Source organism: Cherax quadricarinatus, chromosome 54 (genome assembly GCF_038502225.1).
Source record: "Cherax quadricarinatus isolate ZL_2023a chromosome 54, ASM3850222v1, whole genome shotgun sequence".
NCBI classification, from domain to species: domain Eukaryota; kingdom Metazoa; phylum Arthropoda; class Malacostraca; order Decapoda; family Parastacidae; genus Cherax; species Cherax quadricarinatus.
Window position 1 is genome coordinate 19,072,459 of NC_091345.1, and position 14,053 is coordinate 19,086,511.

The following is a 14,053-nucleotide window of genomic DNA, read 5'->3' on the forward strand; positions in this document are numbered from 1 at the left end:
CTGCCTTTGTGTCTCTGCTTCCAGGCAACTTTCCTGCCTTTGTGTCTCTGCTTCCAGGTAACTTTCCTGCCTTTGTGTTTCTGCTTCCAGGCAACTTTCATGCCCTTGTGTCTCAGCTTCCAGGCAACTTTCCTGCCTTTGTGTCTCAGCTTCCAGGCAACTTTCATGCCCTTGTGTCTCAGCTTCCAGGCAACTTTCCTGCCTTTGTGTCTCAGCTTCCAGGCAACTTTCCTGCCTTTGTGTCTCAGCTTCCAGGCAACTTTCAGGCCTTGTGTCTCAGCTTCCAGGCAACTTTCATGCCTTTGTGTCTCAGCTTCCAGGCAACTTTCCTGCCTTTGTGTCTCAGCTTCCAGGCAACTTTCATGCCCTTGTGTCTCAGCTTCCAGGCAACTTTCATGCCCTTGTGTCTCAGCTTCCACGCAACTTTCATGCCCTTGTGTCTCAGCTTCCAGGCAACTTTCCTGCCTTTGTGTCTCAGCTTCCAGGCAACTTTCATGCCCTTGTGTCTCAGCTTCCAGGCAACTTTCCTGCCTTTGTGTCTCAGCTTCCAGGCAACTTTCATGCCCTTGTGTCTCAGCTTCCAGGCAACTTTCCTGCCTTTGTGTCTCAGCTTCCAGGCAACTTTCCTGCCTTTGTGTCTCTGCTTCCAGGTAACTTCCCTGCCTTTGTGTTTCTGCTTCCAGGCAACTTTCATGCCCTTGTGTCTCAGCTTCCAGGCAACTTTCCTGCCTTTGTGTCTCTGCTTCCAGGCAACTTTCCTGCCTTTGTGTCTCAGCTTCCAGGCAACTTTCATGCCCTTGTGTCTCAGCTTCCAGGCAACTTTCATGCCCTTGTGTCTCAGCTTCCAGACAACTTTCATGCCCTTGTGTCTCAGCTTCCAGGCAACTTTCATGCCCTTGTGTCTCAGCTTCCAGGCAACTTTCCTGCCTTTGTGTCTCAGCTTCCAGGCAACTTTCCTGCCCTTGTGTCTCAGCTTCCGGGCAACTTTCCTGCCTTTGTGTCTCAGCTTCCAGGCAACTTTCATTCCCTTGTGTCTCATCTTCCAGGCAACTTTCCTGCCTTTGTGCCTCAGCTTCCAGGCAACTTTCATGCACTTGTGTCTCGGCTTCCAGGCAACTTTCATTCCCTTGTGTCTCAGCTTCCAGGCAACTTTCATTCCCTTGTGTCTCATCTTCCAGGCAATTTTCCTGAATTTGTATCTCAGCTTCCAGGCAACTTTCATGCCCTTGTGTCTCGGCTTCCAGGCAACTTTCATTCCCTTGTGTCTCATCTTCCAGGCAATTTTCCTGAATTTGTGTCTCAGCTTCCAGGCAACTTTCATGCCCTTGTGTCTCGGCTTCCAGGCAACTTTCATTCCCTTGTGTCTCAGCTTCCAGGCAACTTTCATGCCCTTGTGTCTCAGATTCCAGGCAACTTTCCTTCCTTTGTGCCTCAGCTTCCAGGCAACTTTCCTGCCTTTGTGTCTCATCTTCCAGGCAACTTTCATGCCCTTGTGTCTCATCTTCCAGGCAATTTTCCTGCCTTTGTGTCTCAGCTTCCAGGCAACTTTCATGCCCTTGTGTCTCAGCTTCCAGACAACTTTCATGCCCTTGTGTCTCAGCTTCAAGGCAACTTTCATGCCCTTGTGTCTCAGCTTCCAGGCAACTTTCATGCCCTTGTGTCTCAGCTTCCAGGCAACTTTCCTGCCTTTGTGTCTCAGCTTCCAGGCAACTTTCATGCCCTTGTGTCTCAGCTTCCAGGCAACTTTCCTGCCTTTGTGTCTCAGCTTCCAGGCAACTTTCCTGCCTTTGTGTCTCAGCTTCCAGGCAACTTTCATGCCCTTGTGTCTCAGCTTCCAGGCAACTTTCATGCCATTGTGTCTCAGCTTCCAGGCAACTTTCATGCCCTTGTGTCTCAGCTTCCAGGCAACTTTCATGCCCTTGTATCTCAGCTTCCAGGCAACTTTCCTGCCTTTGTGTCTCAGCTTCCAGGCAACTTTCATGCCCTTGTGTCTCAGCTTCCAGGCAACTTTCATGCCCTTGTGTCTCAGCTTCCAGGCAACTTTCCTGCCTTTGTGTCTTAGTTTCCAGGCAACTTTCATGCCCTTTAGTCTCAGCTTCCAGGCAACTTTCATGCCCTTTAGTCTCAGCTTCCAGGTAACTTTCATGACCTTGTGCCTCAGCTTCCAGGCAACTTTCATGCCCTTTAGTCTCAGCTTCCAGGCAACTTTCATGCCCTTTAGTCTCAGCTTCCAGGCAACTTTCATGCCCTTGTGTCTCAGCTTCCAGGCAACTTTCATGCCCTTGTGTCTCAGCTTCCAGGCAACTTTCATGCCCTTGTGTCTCAGCTTCCAGGCAACTTTCATGCCCTTGTGTCTCAGCTTCCAGACAACTTTCATGCCCTTGTGTCTCAGCTTCCAGGCAACTTTCATGCCCTTGTGTCTCATCTTCCAGGCAACTTTCATGCCCTTGTGTCTCAGCTTCCATTCAACTTTCATGCCCTTGTGTCTCATCTTCCAGGCAACTTTCATGCCCTTGTGTCTCAGCTTCCAGGCAACTTTCATGCCCTTGTGTCTCAGCTTCCAGGCAACTTTCATGCCCTTGTGTCTCAGCTTCCAGGCAACTTTCATGCCCTTGTGTCTCAGCTTCCAGGCAACTTTCACGCCCTTGTGTCTCAGCTTCCAGGCAACTTTCATGCCCTTGTGTCTCAGCTTCCAGGCAACTTTCATGCCCTTGTGTCTCATCTTCCAGGCAACTTTCCTGCCCTTGTGTCTCAGCTTCCAGGCAACTTTCATGCCCTTGTGTCTCAGCTTCCAGGCAACTTTCCTGCCCTTGTGTCTCAGCTTCCAGGCAACTTTCCTGCCCTTGTGTCTCAGCTTCCAGGCAACTTTCCTGCCCTTGTGTCTCAGCTTCCAGGCAACTTTCCTGCCCTTGTGTCTCAGCTTCCAGGCAACTTTCCTGCCTTTGTGTCTCAGCTTCCAGGCAACTTTCCTGCCCTTGTGTCTCAGCTTCCAGGCAACTTTCCTGCCCTTGTGTCTCAGCTTCCAGGCAACTTTCCTGCCCTTGTGTCTCAGCTTCCAGGCAACTTTCCTGCCCTTGTGTCTCAGCTTCCAGGCAACTTTCCTGCCCTTGTGTCTCAGCTTCCAGGCAACTTTCCTGCCCTTGTGTCTCAGCTTCCAGGCAACTTTCCTGCCCTTGTGTCTCAGCTTCCAGGCAACTTTCCTGCCCTTGTGTCTCAGCTTCCAGGCAACTTTCCTGCCCTTGTGTCTCAGCTTCCAGGCAACTTTCCTGCCCTTGTGTCTCAGCTTCCAGGCAACTTTCCTGCCCTTGTGTCTCAGCTTCCAGGCAACTTTCCTGCCCTTGTGTCTCAGCTTCCAGGCAACTTTCCTGCCCTTGTGTCTCAGCTTCCAGGCAACTTTCCTGCCCTTGTGTCTCAGCTTCCAGGCAACTTTCCTGCCCTTGTGTCTCAGCTTCCAGGCAACTTTCCTGCCCTTGTGTCTCAGCTTCCAGGCAACTTTCATGCCCTTGTGTCTCAGCTTCCAGGCAACTTTCCTGCCCTTGTGTCTCAGCTTCCAGGCAACTTTCATGCCCTTGTGTCTCAGCTTCCAGGCAACTTTCCTGCCCTTGTGTCTCAGCTTCCAGGCAACTTTCCTGCCCTTGTGTCTCAGCTTCCAGGCAACTTTCCTGCCCTTGTGTCTCAGCTTCCAGGCAACTTTCCAGGCAACTTTCATGCCCTTGTGTCTCAGCTTCCAGGCAACTTTCATGCCCTTGTGTCTCAGCTTCCAGGCAACTTTCATGCCCTTGTGTCTCAGCTTCCAGGCAACTTTCATGCCCTTGTGTCTCAGCTTCCAGGCAACTTTCCTGCCCTTGTGTCTCAGCTTCCAGGCAACTTTCATGCCCTTGTGTCTCAGCTTCCAGGCAACTTTCATGCCCTTGTGTCTCAGCTTCCAGGCAACTTTCATGCCCTTGTGTCTCAGCTTCCAGGCAACTTTCCTGCCCTTGTGTCTCAGCTTCCAGGCAACTTTCCTGCCCTTGTGTCTCAGCTTCCAGGCAACTTTCCTGCCCTTGTGTCTCAGCTTCCAGGCAACTTTCATGCCCTTGTGTCTCAGCTTCCAGGCAACTTTCCTGCCCTTGTGTCTCAGCTTCCAGGCAACTTTCATGCCCTTGTGTCTCAGCTTCCAGGCAACTTTCCTGCCCTTGTGTCTCAGCTTCCAGGCAACTTTCCTGCCCTTGTGTCTCAGCTTCCAGGCAACTTTCATGCCCTTGTGTCTCAGCTTTTCCTGCCCTTGTGTCTCAGCTTCCAGGCAACTTTCCTGCCCTTGTGTCTCAGCTTCCAGGCAACTTTCATGCCCTTGTGTCTCAGCTTCCAGGCAACTTTCCTGCCCTTGTGTCTCAGCTTCCAGGCAACTTTCCTGCCCTTGTGTCTCAGCTTCCAGGCAACTTTCATGCCCTTGTGTCTCAGCTTCCAGGCAACTTTCCTGCCCTTGTGTCTCAGCTTCCAGGCAACTTTCCTGCCCTTGTGTCTCAGCTTCCAGGCAACTTTCCTGCCCTTGTGTCTCAGCTTCCAGGCAACTTTCATGCCCTTGTGTCTCAGCTTCCAGGCAACTTTCCTGCCCTTGTGTCTCAGCTTCCAGGCAACTTTCATGCCCTTGTGTCTCAGCTTCCAGGCAACTTTCATGCCCTTGTGTCTCAGCTTCCAGGCAACTTTCCTGCCCTTGTGTCTCAGCTTCCAGGCAACTTTCCTGCCCTTGTGTCTCAGCTTCCAGGCAACTTTCCTGCCCTTGTGTCTCAGCTTCCAGGCAACTTTCCTGCCCTTGTGTCTCAGCTTCCAGGCAACTTTCCTGCCCTTGTGTCTCAGCTTCCAGGCAACTTTCCTGCCCTTGTGTCTCAGCTTCCAGGCAACTTTCCTGCCCTTGTGTCTCAGCTTCCAGGCAACTTTCCTGCCCTTGTGTCTCAGCTTCCAGGCAACTTTCCTGCCCTTGTGTCTCAGCTTCCAGGCAACTTTCCTGCCCTTGTGTCTCAGCTTCCAGGCAACTTTCCTGCCCTTGTGTCTCAGCTTCCAGGCAACTCAGCTTCAACTTTCCTGCCCTTGTGTCTCAGCTTCCAGGCACTTTCCTGCCCTTTCCTGCCTTTGGCAGCTTCCACTTTCCTGCCCTTGTGTCTCAGCTTCCAGGCAACTTTCCTGCCCTTGTGTCTCAGCTTCCAGGCAACTTTCCTGCCCTTGTGTCTCAGCTTCCAGGCAACTTTCCTGCCCTTGTGTCTCAGCTTCCAGGCAACTTTCCTGCCTTTGTGTCTCAGCTTCCAGGCAACTTTCCTGCCCTTGTGTCTCAGCTTCCAGGCAACTTTCCTGCCCTTGTGTCTCAGCTTCCAGGCAACTTTCCTGCCCTTGTGTCTCAGCTTCCAGGCAACTTTCCTGCCCTTGTGTCTCAGCTTCCAGGCAACTTTCCTGCCCTTGTGTCTCAGCTTCCAGGCAACTTTCCTGCCCTTGTGTCTCAGCTTCCAGGCAACTTTCCTGCCCTTGTGTCTCAGCTTCCAGGCAACTTTCCTGCCCTTGTGTCTCAGCTTCCAGGCAACTTTCCTGCCCTTGTGTCTCAGCTTCCAGGCAACTTTCCTGCCCTTGTGTCTCAGCTTCCAGGCAACTTTCCTGCCCTTGTGTCTCAGCTTCCAGGCAACTTTCCTGCCCTTGTGTCTCAGCTTCCAGGCAACTTTCCTGCCTTTGTGTCTCAGCTTCCAGGCAACTTTCCTGCCCTTGTGTCTCAGCTTCCAGGCAACTTTCCTGCCCTTGTGTCTCAGCTTCCAGGCAACTTTCCTGCCCTTGTGTCTCAGCTTCCAGGTAACTTTCCTGCCCTTGTGTCTCAGCTTCCAGGCAACTTTCCTGCCTTGTGTCTCAGCTTCCAGGCAACTTTCCTGCCTTTGTGTCTCAGCTTCCAGGCAACTTTCCTGCCCTTGTGTCTCAGCTTCCAGGCAACTTTCCTGCCTTTGTGTCTCAGCTTCCAGGCAACTTTCCTGCCCTTGTGTCTCAGCTTCCAGGCAACTTTCCTGCCCTTGTGTCTCAGCTTCCAGTCTCAGCAACTTTCCTGCCCTTGTGTCTCAGCTTCCAGGCAACTTTCCTGCCCTTGTGTCTCAGCTTCCAGGCAACTTTCCTGCCCTTGTGTCTCAGCTTCCAGGCAACTTTCCTGCCTTTGTGTCTCAGCTTCCAGGCAACTTTCCTGCCCTTGTGTCTCAGCTTCCAGGCAACTTTCCTGCCCTTGTGTCTCAGCTTCCAGGCAACTTTCCTGCCCTTGTGTCTCAGCTTCCAGGCAACTTTCCTGCCTTGTGTCTCAGCTTCCAGGCAACTTTCCTGCCCTTGTGTCTCAGCTTCCAGGCAACTTTCCTGCCCTTGTGTCTCAGCTTCCAGGCAACTTTCCTGCCCTTGTGTCTCAGCTTCCAGGCAACTTTCCTGCCCTTGTGTCTCAGCTTCCAGGCAACTTTCCTGCCTTGTGTCTCAGCTTCCAGGCAACTTTCCTGCCCTTGTGTCTCAGCTTCCAGGCAACTTTCCTGCCCTTGTGTCTCAGCTTCCAGGCAACTTTCCTGCCCTTGTGTCTCAGCTTCCAGGCAACTTTCCTGCCTTTGTGTCTCAGCTTCCAGGCAACTTTCCTGCCCTTGTGTCTCAGCTTCCAGGCAACTTTCCTGCCCTTGTGTCTCAGCTTCCAGGCAGCTTTCCTGCCCTTGTGTCTCAGCTTCCAGGCAACTTTCCTGCCCTTGTGTCTCAGCTTCCAGGCAACTTTCCTGCCTTTGTGTCTCAGCTTCCAGGCAACTTTCCTGCCCTTGTGTCTCAGCTTCCAGGCAACTTTCCTGCCTTTGTGTCTCAGCTTCCAGGCAACTTTCCTGCCCTTGTGTCTCAGCTTCCAGGCAACTTTCCTGCCCTTGTGTCTCAGCTTCCAGGCAACTTTCCTGCCTTTGTGTCTCAGCTTCCAGGCAACTTTCCTGCCTTTGTGTCTCAGCTTCCAGGCAACTTTCCTGCCTTTGTGTCTCAGCTTCCAGGCAACTTTCCTGCCCTTGTGTCTCAGCTTCCAGGCAACTTTCCTGCCCTTGTGTCTCAGCTTCCAGGCAACTTTCCTGCCTTTGTGTCTCAGCTTCCAGGCAACTTTCCTGCCTTTGTGTCTCAGCTTCCAGGCAACTTTCCTGCCTTTGTGTCTCAGCTTCCAGGCAACTTTCCTGCCTTTGTGTCTCAGCTTCCAGGCAACTTTCCTGCCTTTGTGTCTCAGCTTCCAGGCAACTTTCCTGTCCTTGTGCCTCAGCTTCCAGGCAACTTTCCTGCCCTTGTGTCTCAGCTTCCAGGCAACTTTCCTGCCCTTGTGTCTCAGCTTCCAGGCAACTTTCCTGCCCTTGTGTCTCAGCTTCCAGGCAACTTTCCTGCCCTTGTGTCTCAGCTTCCAGGCAACTTTCCTGCCCTTGTGTCTCAGCTTCCAGGCAACTTTCCTGCCTTTGTGTCTCAGCTTCCAGGCAACTTTCCTGCCCTTGTGTCTCAGCTTCCAGGCAACTTTCCTGCCCTTGTGTCTCAGCTTCCAGGCAACTTTCCTGCCTTTGTGTCTCAGCTTCCAGGCAACTTTCCTGCCTTTGTGTCTCAGCTTCCAGGCAACTTTCCTGCCTTTGTGTCTCAGCTTCCAGGCAACTTTCCTGCCCTTGTGTCTCAGCTTCCAGGCAACTTTCCTGCCCTTGTGTCTCAGCTTCCAGGCAACTTTCCTGCCTTTGTGTCTCAGCTTCCAGGCAACTTTCCTGCCTTTGTGTCTCAGCTTCCAGGCAACTTTCCTGCCTTTGTGTCTCAGCTTCCAGGCAACTTTCCTGCCTTTGTGTCTCAGCTTCCAGGCAACTTTCCTGCCTTTGTGTCTCAGCTTCCAGGCAACTTTCCTGCCCTTGTGCCTCAGCTTCCAGGCAACTTTCATGCCCTTGTGTCTCAGCTTCCAGGCAACTTTCCTGCCCTTGTGCCTCAGCTTCCAGGCAACTTTCCTGCCTTTGTGTCTCAGCTTCCAGGCAACTTTCCTGCCCTTGTGTCTCAGCTTCCAGGCAACTTTCCTGCCCTTGTGTCTCAGCTTCCAGACAACTTTCACGGTACATTTTGAAAATTCTGTAAAGTTTCTAGTCTGTGTTATATTCTGCAAGTGTTGCCGAACTATCTTCACTCTTATTCTTCCGTTACTTGACATCGTCGTCGTCTGACGTTGCACCTTACCATTTTATCTTCTGGTTCGCTATTTGATGCTAAGTCATTCTCAAAATTGTGCTTCGTGTCCCTTCTAATTGTTGTACGTTCATTCTTTGTCCTTACTTCTCCATTCTCTCTCTCATCTTCCATGTTCTCTTCTTTATTCATCCCTCTCTTCTCCCTCGCCTCGTCTTCTCCTCGGCTACAGGAGATGTGAAGGAAGATCAACAGACTTCCTTCTGCCTGGCATCAAAATAAAAAATATTAACAGTTCGCAGGAACAAAAACAAAAGTCCAGTTAACAACAGAAATGATTTTTGCTTATCAGAAGGCTGTTGTTAATTATGACCCAATTATCCAGATTGTACTGTACCCATCCTCAGAATAAATAAATAAATAAAAAAAATATATACATACATACCTTACCTATATATATATATATATATATATATATATATATATATATATATATATATATATATATATATATATATATATATATATATATATATATATATATATATATATATATATATATATATATATATATATATATATATATATATATATATATATATATATATATATATAGTTCCTTGATAATGTGAGTAGTCACGAAAGCGCTTGGAATTTCTCTATTCTTTCAGAGTGGTTGTTTTGCATATTCTCAAATCACCTGTTTATTGTGATCTTATTGCATATATATATATATATATATATATATATATATATATATATATATATATATATATATATATATATATATATATATATATATATATATATATATAGGGAGGTACCACCTCTAGAACTGTCCTGGGGACCCTTATCCTCAGAGAAAAGAATAAACTCAAGGTTCTCCCTGAAGCTGTTTGAGAATTTCCTCCTACCACCCCTATATTTAATATATATTTTATTTAAAGACAAAATATATTGACAAAACACTCACAATGATACTATATATATATATATATATATATATATATATATATATATATATATATATATATATATATATATATATATATATATATATATATATATATATATATATATATATATATATATATATATATATATTTATACATATACATATATATATTATATATGTATATATATATATATATATATATATATATATATATATATATATATATATATATATATATATATATATATATATATATATATATATATATATATATACATATATATATTATATATATATATATATATATATATATATATATATATATATATATATATATATATATATATATATATATATATTATATATATATAATATATATATATATAATATATATATAGGGATTGGCAGAGAGCATGTATAGTCCCTTTATATAAAGGGAAAGGGGACAAAAGAGACTGTAAAAATTATAGAGGAATAAGCTTACTGAGTATACCAGGAAAAGTGTACGGTAGGGTTATAATTGAAAGAATTTGAGGTAAGACAGAATGTAGGATTGCGGATGAGCAAGGAGGTTTTAGAGTGGGTAGGGGATGTGTAGATCAGGTGTTTACATTGAAGCATATATGTGAACAGTATTTAGATAAAGATAGGGAAGTTTTTATTGCATTTATGGATTTAGAAAAGGCATATGATAGAGTGGATAGAGGAGCAATGTGGCAGATGTTGCAAGTATATGGAATAGGTGGTAAGTTATTAAATGCTGTAAAGAGTTTTTATGAGGATAGTGAGGCTCAGGTTAGGGTGTGTAGAAGAGAGGGAGACTACTTCCCGGTAAAAGTAGGTCTTAGACAGGGATGTGTAATGTCACCATGGTTGTTTAATATATTTATAGATGGGGTTGTAAAGGAAGTAAATGCTAGGGTGTTTGGGAGAGGGGTGGGATTAAATTATGGGGAATCAAATTCAAAAGGGGAATTGACACAGTTACTTTTTGCTGATGATACTGTGCTTATGGGAGATTCTAAAGAAAAATTGCAAAGGTTAGTGGATGAGTTTGGGAATGTGTGTAAAGGTAGAAAGTTGAAAGTGAACATAGAAAAGAGTAACGTGATGAGGGTGTCAAATGATTTGGATAAAGAAAAATTGGATATCAAATTGGGGAGGAGGAGTATGGAAGAAGTGAATGTTTTCAGATACTTGGGAGTTGACGTGTCGGCGGATGGATTTATGAAGGATGAAGTTAATCATAGAATTGATGAGGGAAAAAAGGTGAGTGGTGCGTTGAGGTATATGTGGAGTCAAAAAACGTTATCTATGGAGGCAAAGAAGGGTATGTATGAAAGTATAGTAGTACCAACACTCTTATATGGGTGTGAAGCTTGGGTGGTAAATGCAGCAGCGAGGAGACGGTTGGAGGCAGTGGAGATGTCCTGTTTAAGGGCAATGTGTGGTGTAAATATTATGCAGAAAATTCGGAGTGTGAAAATTAGGAGAAGGTGTGGAGTTAATAAAAGTATTAGTCAGAGGGCAGAGGAGGGGTTGTTGAGGTGGTTTGGTCATTTAGAGAGAATGGATCAAAGTAGAATGACATGGAAAGCATATAAATCTATAGGGGAAGGAAGGCGGGGTAGGGGTCGTCCTCGAAAGGGTTGGAGAGAGGGGGTAAAGGAGGTTTTGTGGGTAAGGGGCTTGGACTTCCAGCAAGCGTGCGTGAGCGTGTTAGATAGGAGTGAATGGAGACGAATGGTACTTGGGACCTGACGATCTGTTGGAGTGTGAGCAGGGTAATATTTAGTGAAGGGATTCAGGGAAACCGGTTATTTTCATATAGTCGGACTTGAGTCCTGGAAATGGGAAGTACAATGCCTGCACTTTAAAGGAGGGGTTTGGGATATTGGCAGTTTGGAGGGATATGTTGTGTATCTTTATATGTGTATGCTTCTAAACTGTTGTGTTCTGAGCACCTCTGCAAAAGCAGTGATAATGTGTGAGTGTGGTGAAAGTGTTGAATGATGATGAAAGTATTTTCTTTTTGGGGATTTTCTTTCTTTTTTGGGTCACCCTGCCTCGGTGGGAGACGACCGACTTGTTGAAAAAAAAAAAAAAAAATATATATATATATATGTCGTGCCGAATATGTAAAACTGGTCAGTTAGCAAGAACTCATTTAAAATTAAGTCCTTTCTAAAATTTTCTCTTGTACGTTTAAAGATATATTTTTTTCATTAATGTTGATGTAAAAAAATTATAATTTTGCACCAAAAGGAACTTAGAAAACTTACCTAACCTTATCATAACAAGAATAATTTATTTTAGCCTAACCCAACTAAATATATTTTAGATTTGTTTATAATAATTTAATACTAAACAAACACAGTTAAACATATTTTTTTCGTTAGGTTCAGAATGATTTTGGCGAAATTATTGCATACACAAATTTTCACTTGTCCTATATGGCAAGATGAACGTTGCTATTTAAGCCAAGATCGCAAGTTCTGCCTATTCGGCACGACATATATATATATATATATATATATATATATATATATATATATATATATATATATATATATATATATATATATATATATATATATATATATATATATATATATATGCAATAAGATCACAGTAAACAGGTGATTTCAAAATATGCAAAACAACCACTCTGAAAGAATAGAGAAATTCCAAGCGCTTTCGTGACTACTCACATTATCAAGGAGTGGTTGTTTTGCGTATATATATATATATATATATATATCAATAACAACACTGCAACTAGCCGAGGACTCGAACCCATGTCGTTTTGGCCCGCCTCATTACGAGCGAAAATCACATGACGCTCTAACGCACAGGAACACTCAGCCCTACAAAAATCACGCACCCCGCAGAGCTAGGTGTTTTACCGTGATCCGAGGACATACGGTGGTGTGAGTGCATCTGAATTAATTTCGTTCTACTCCCCGTTTGGTGTACTAGCCTCCACAGGTAGTATATATGTTATTATAACCACGGACCATATGTCCTCGAATCACGCTAAAACACCTAGCTCTGCTGGGTACATGATTCTTGTAGGGCTGAGTGGTCCTGTGGGTTAGAGCATCATGTGAATTTCGCTCAGCATTAGGCGGGCCAAAAGACATGGGTTCGAGTCCTCGGCTAGTCGCTGTGTTATTATTGAAATAGTTTCTACCAATCAACAGTTGATCCAGAATATTAGTACCGTTTTACCAGGAGCACGAGCCATTGATCCAGCCAATAGCACTCTCCTCGGTGCTCCTCTTGGGTCCAATGCCATCGATCTGATCCTAGGAAAAAAAGTCTCAGACCTCCGGACGATGGAAAGCAGGATGAAAGACATTGACACACACGATGCCTTCTACCTACTCACCAGGTGCCTGTCAACCCCAAAACTTACCTATTTTCTGAGATGCTCCCCAGCCTTCAGCAGTCCAAAACTCAAGGAATATGACTCTCTCCTGAAGGCCATGCTAGAGAGTGTATTTAACCTTTCCCTTGACGATGGACAGTGGTTGCAAGCCTCACTTCCGGTCAGGCTTGGAGGGCTAGGAGTACACAGGTCCTCCCAGATTGCTCTACCAGCTTTCCTATCCTCTTCCATTGCATCAAACGAGTTGATAAGACAAATTCTTCCTGACACCCTCAGTGACTCAGCAGGAATAGAAGACCCTAGCTATGTCAGTGCCATCACCGAATGGGAGACTCTTGCTGCTCCAGCACCAAACCCTAGTGCAGCACTGGCTCACAAACAGTCAAGCTGGGATAGCCCAATTGCTGAAAAGGTGCTTGCCAACATGCTCAGGGCTGCAACATCAGATAGGGAGATTGCCCGTCTCCAGGCTGTGAGTGCACCTCACTCCGGGGACTTCCTCCAAACAGTTCCCATATCGGCAATGGGAACGCGACTCGACCCTAAGACCCTCCGTATTGCAGTGGCTCTGCGCCTTGCTGCCCCAATTCACACAGAATATATGTGTATTTGCGGCGAAGTGCAAGCAGACCAATACGGTCTACATGGTCTTAACTGTTCCAAAACCAAGGGCTGGCATGCAAGACACAATGAGGTCAACGACATCATTAAGAGAACCCTTGCTACAGCTGGATGCCCTGCCGAGAGGGAGCCACGATCACTTGCAGCAAACAATACCCACAACCCAGCAAACCGCCCCGACGGGATCACCATCTATCCTTGGAAGAATGGCAAGCTCTTAGCATGGGACTATACCTGTGTGTCCACACTGGCTGACACCTATATCCATCACAGTGTGGGGCGACGGGGAGGAGCTGCTGACCACAGGGAGGAGTACAAGATCAGCAAGTACAGGGACATTAGCCAACAGTATCAATTTGTCCCAGTGGGATCAGAGACCTTGGGATCATGGGGAAAAAATGCCACACGTTTCCTTAAAGAATTGGGTTCCAGACTCATCGACACCACCAGGGACCCAAGGGCAGCCACTTTCATGTTCCAGCGCCTCAGCGTCGCCATCCAGAGGGGAAATGCTTGCTGCATACTTGGTTCACGTCCAGCCTCGGAGGAGCTGGAGGAAATTCATCATCTTTGATACATTGTGCCATTGTATTCATGTTTATGTTTTTTTCTGTAAATGTATTTTGTTTATTAATAAATGTTCACATAGAATATAAATATAGGGGGTGGTAGGAGAAGAAAATATTCAAACAGCTCCGGGGAGAACCTTGAGTTTTCCCTGAGGTACGTTTATTGTCTTCTCTGAGGATGAGGGTCCCCATTCCAGCCATAGAGGTGGTACTTCCCTATATTTAAAAAAAAAAAAAAAAAAAATATATATATATATATATATATATATATATATATATATATATATATATATATATATATATATACATATTATATCTCGTCACAGTACCACCAAATTCTTATAATAAATCAATTATCTCTTGATTACAATTGATTCA

The 14,053-nt window shown here is 45.6% G+C and overlaps 1 protein-coding gene across 1 annotated transcript in view; it reads left to right on the top strand.

Moving 5' to 3' along the window:
• Positions 1-14,053, top strand: part of LOC128699210 (solute carrier organic anion transporter family member 74D) — a 39,540-nt gene that overhangs the window by 12,077 nt on the left and 13,410 nt on the right. The window lies entirely within an intron of this gene.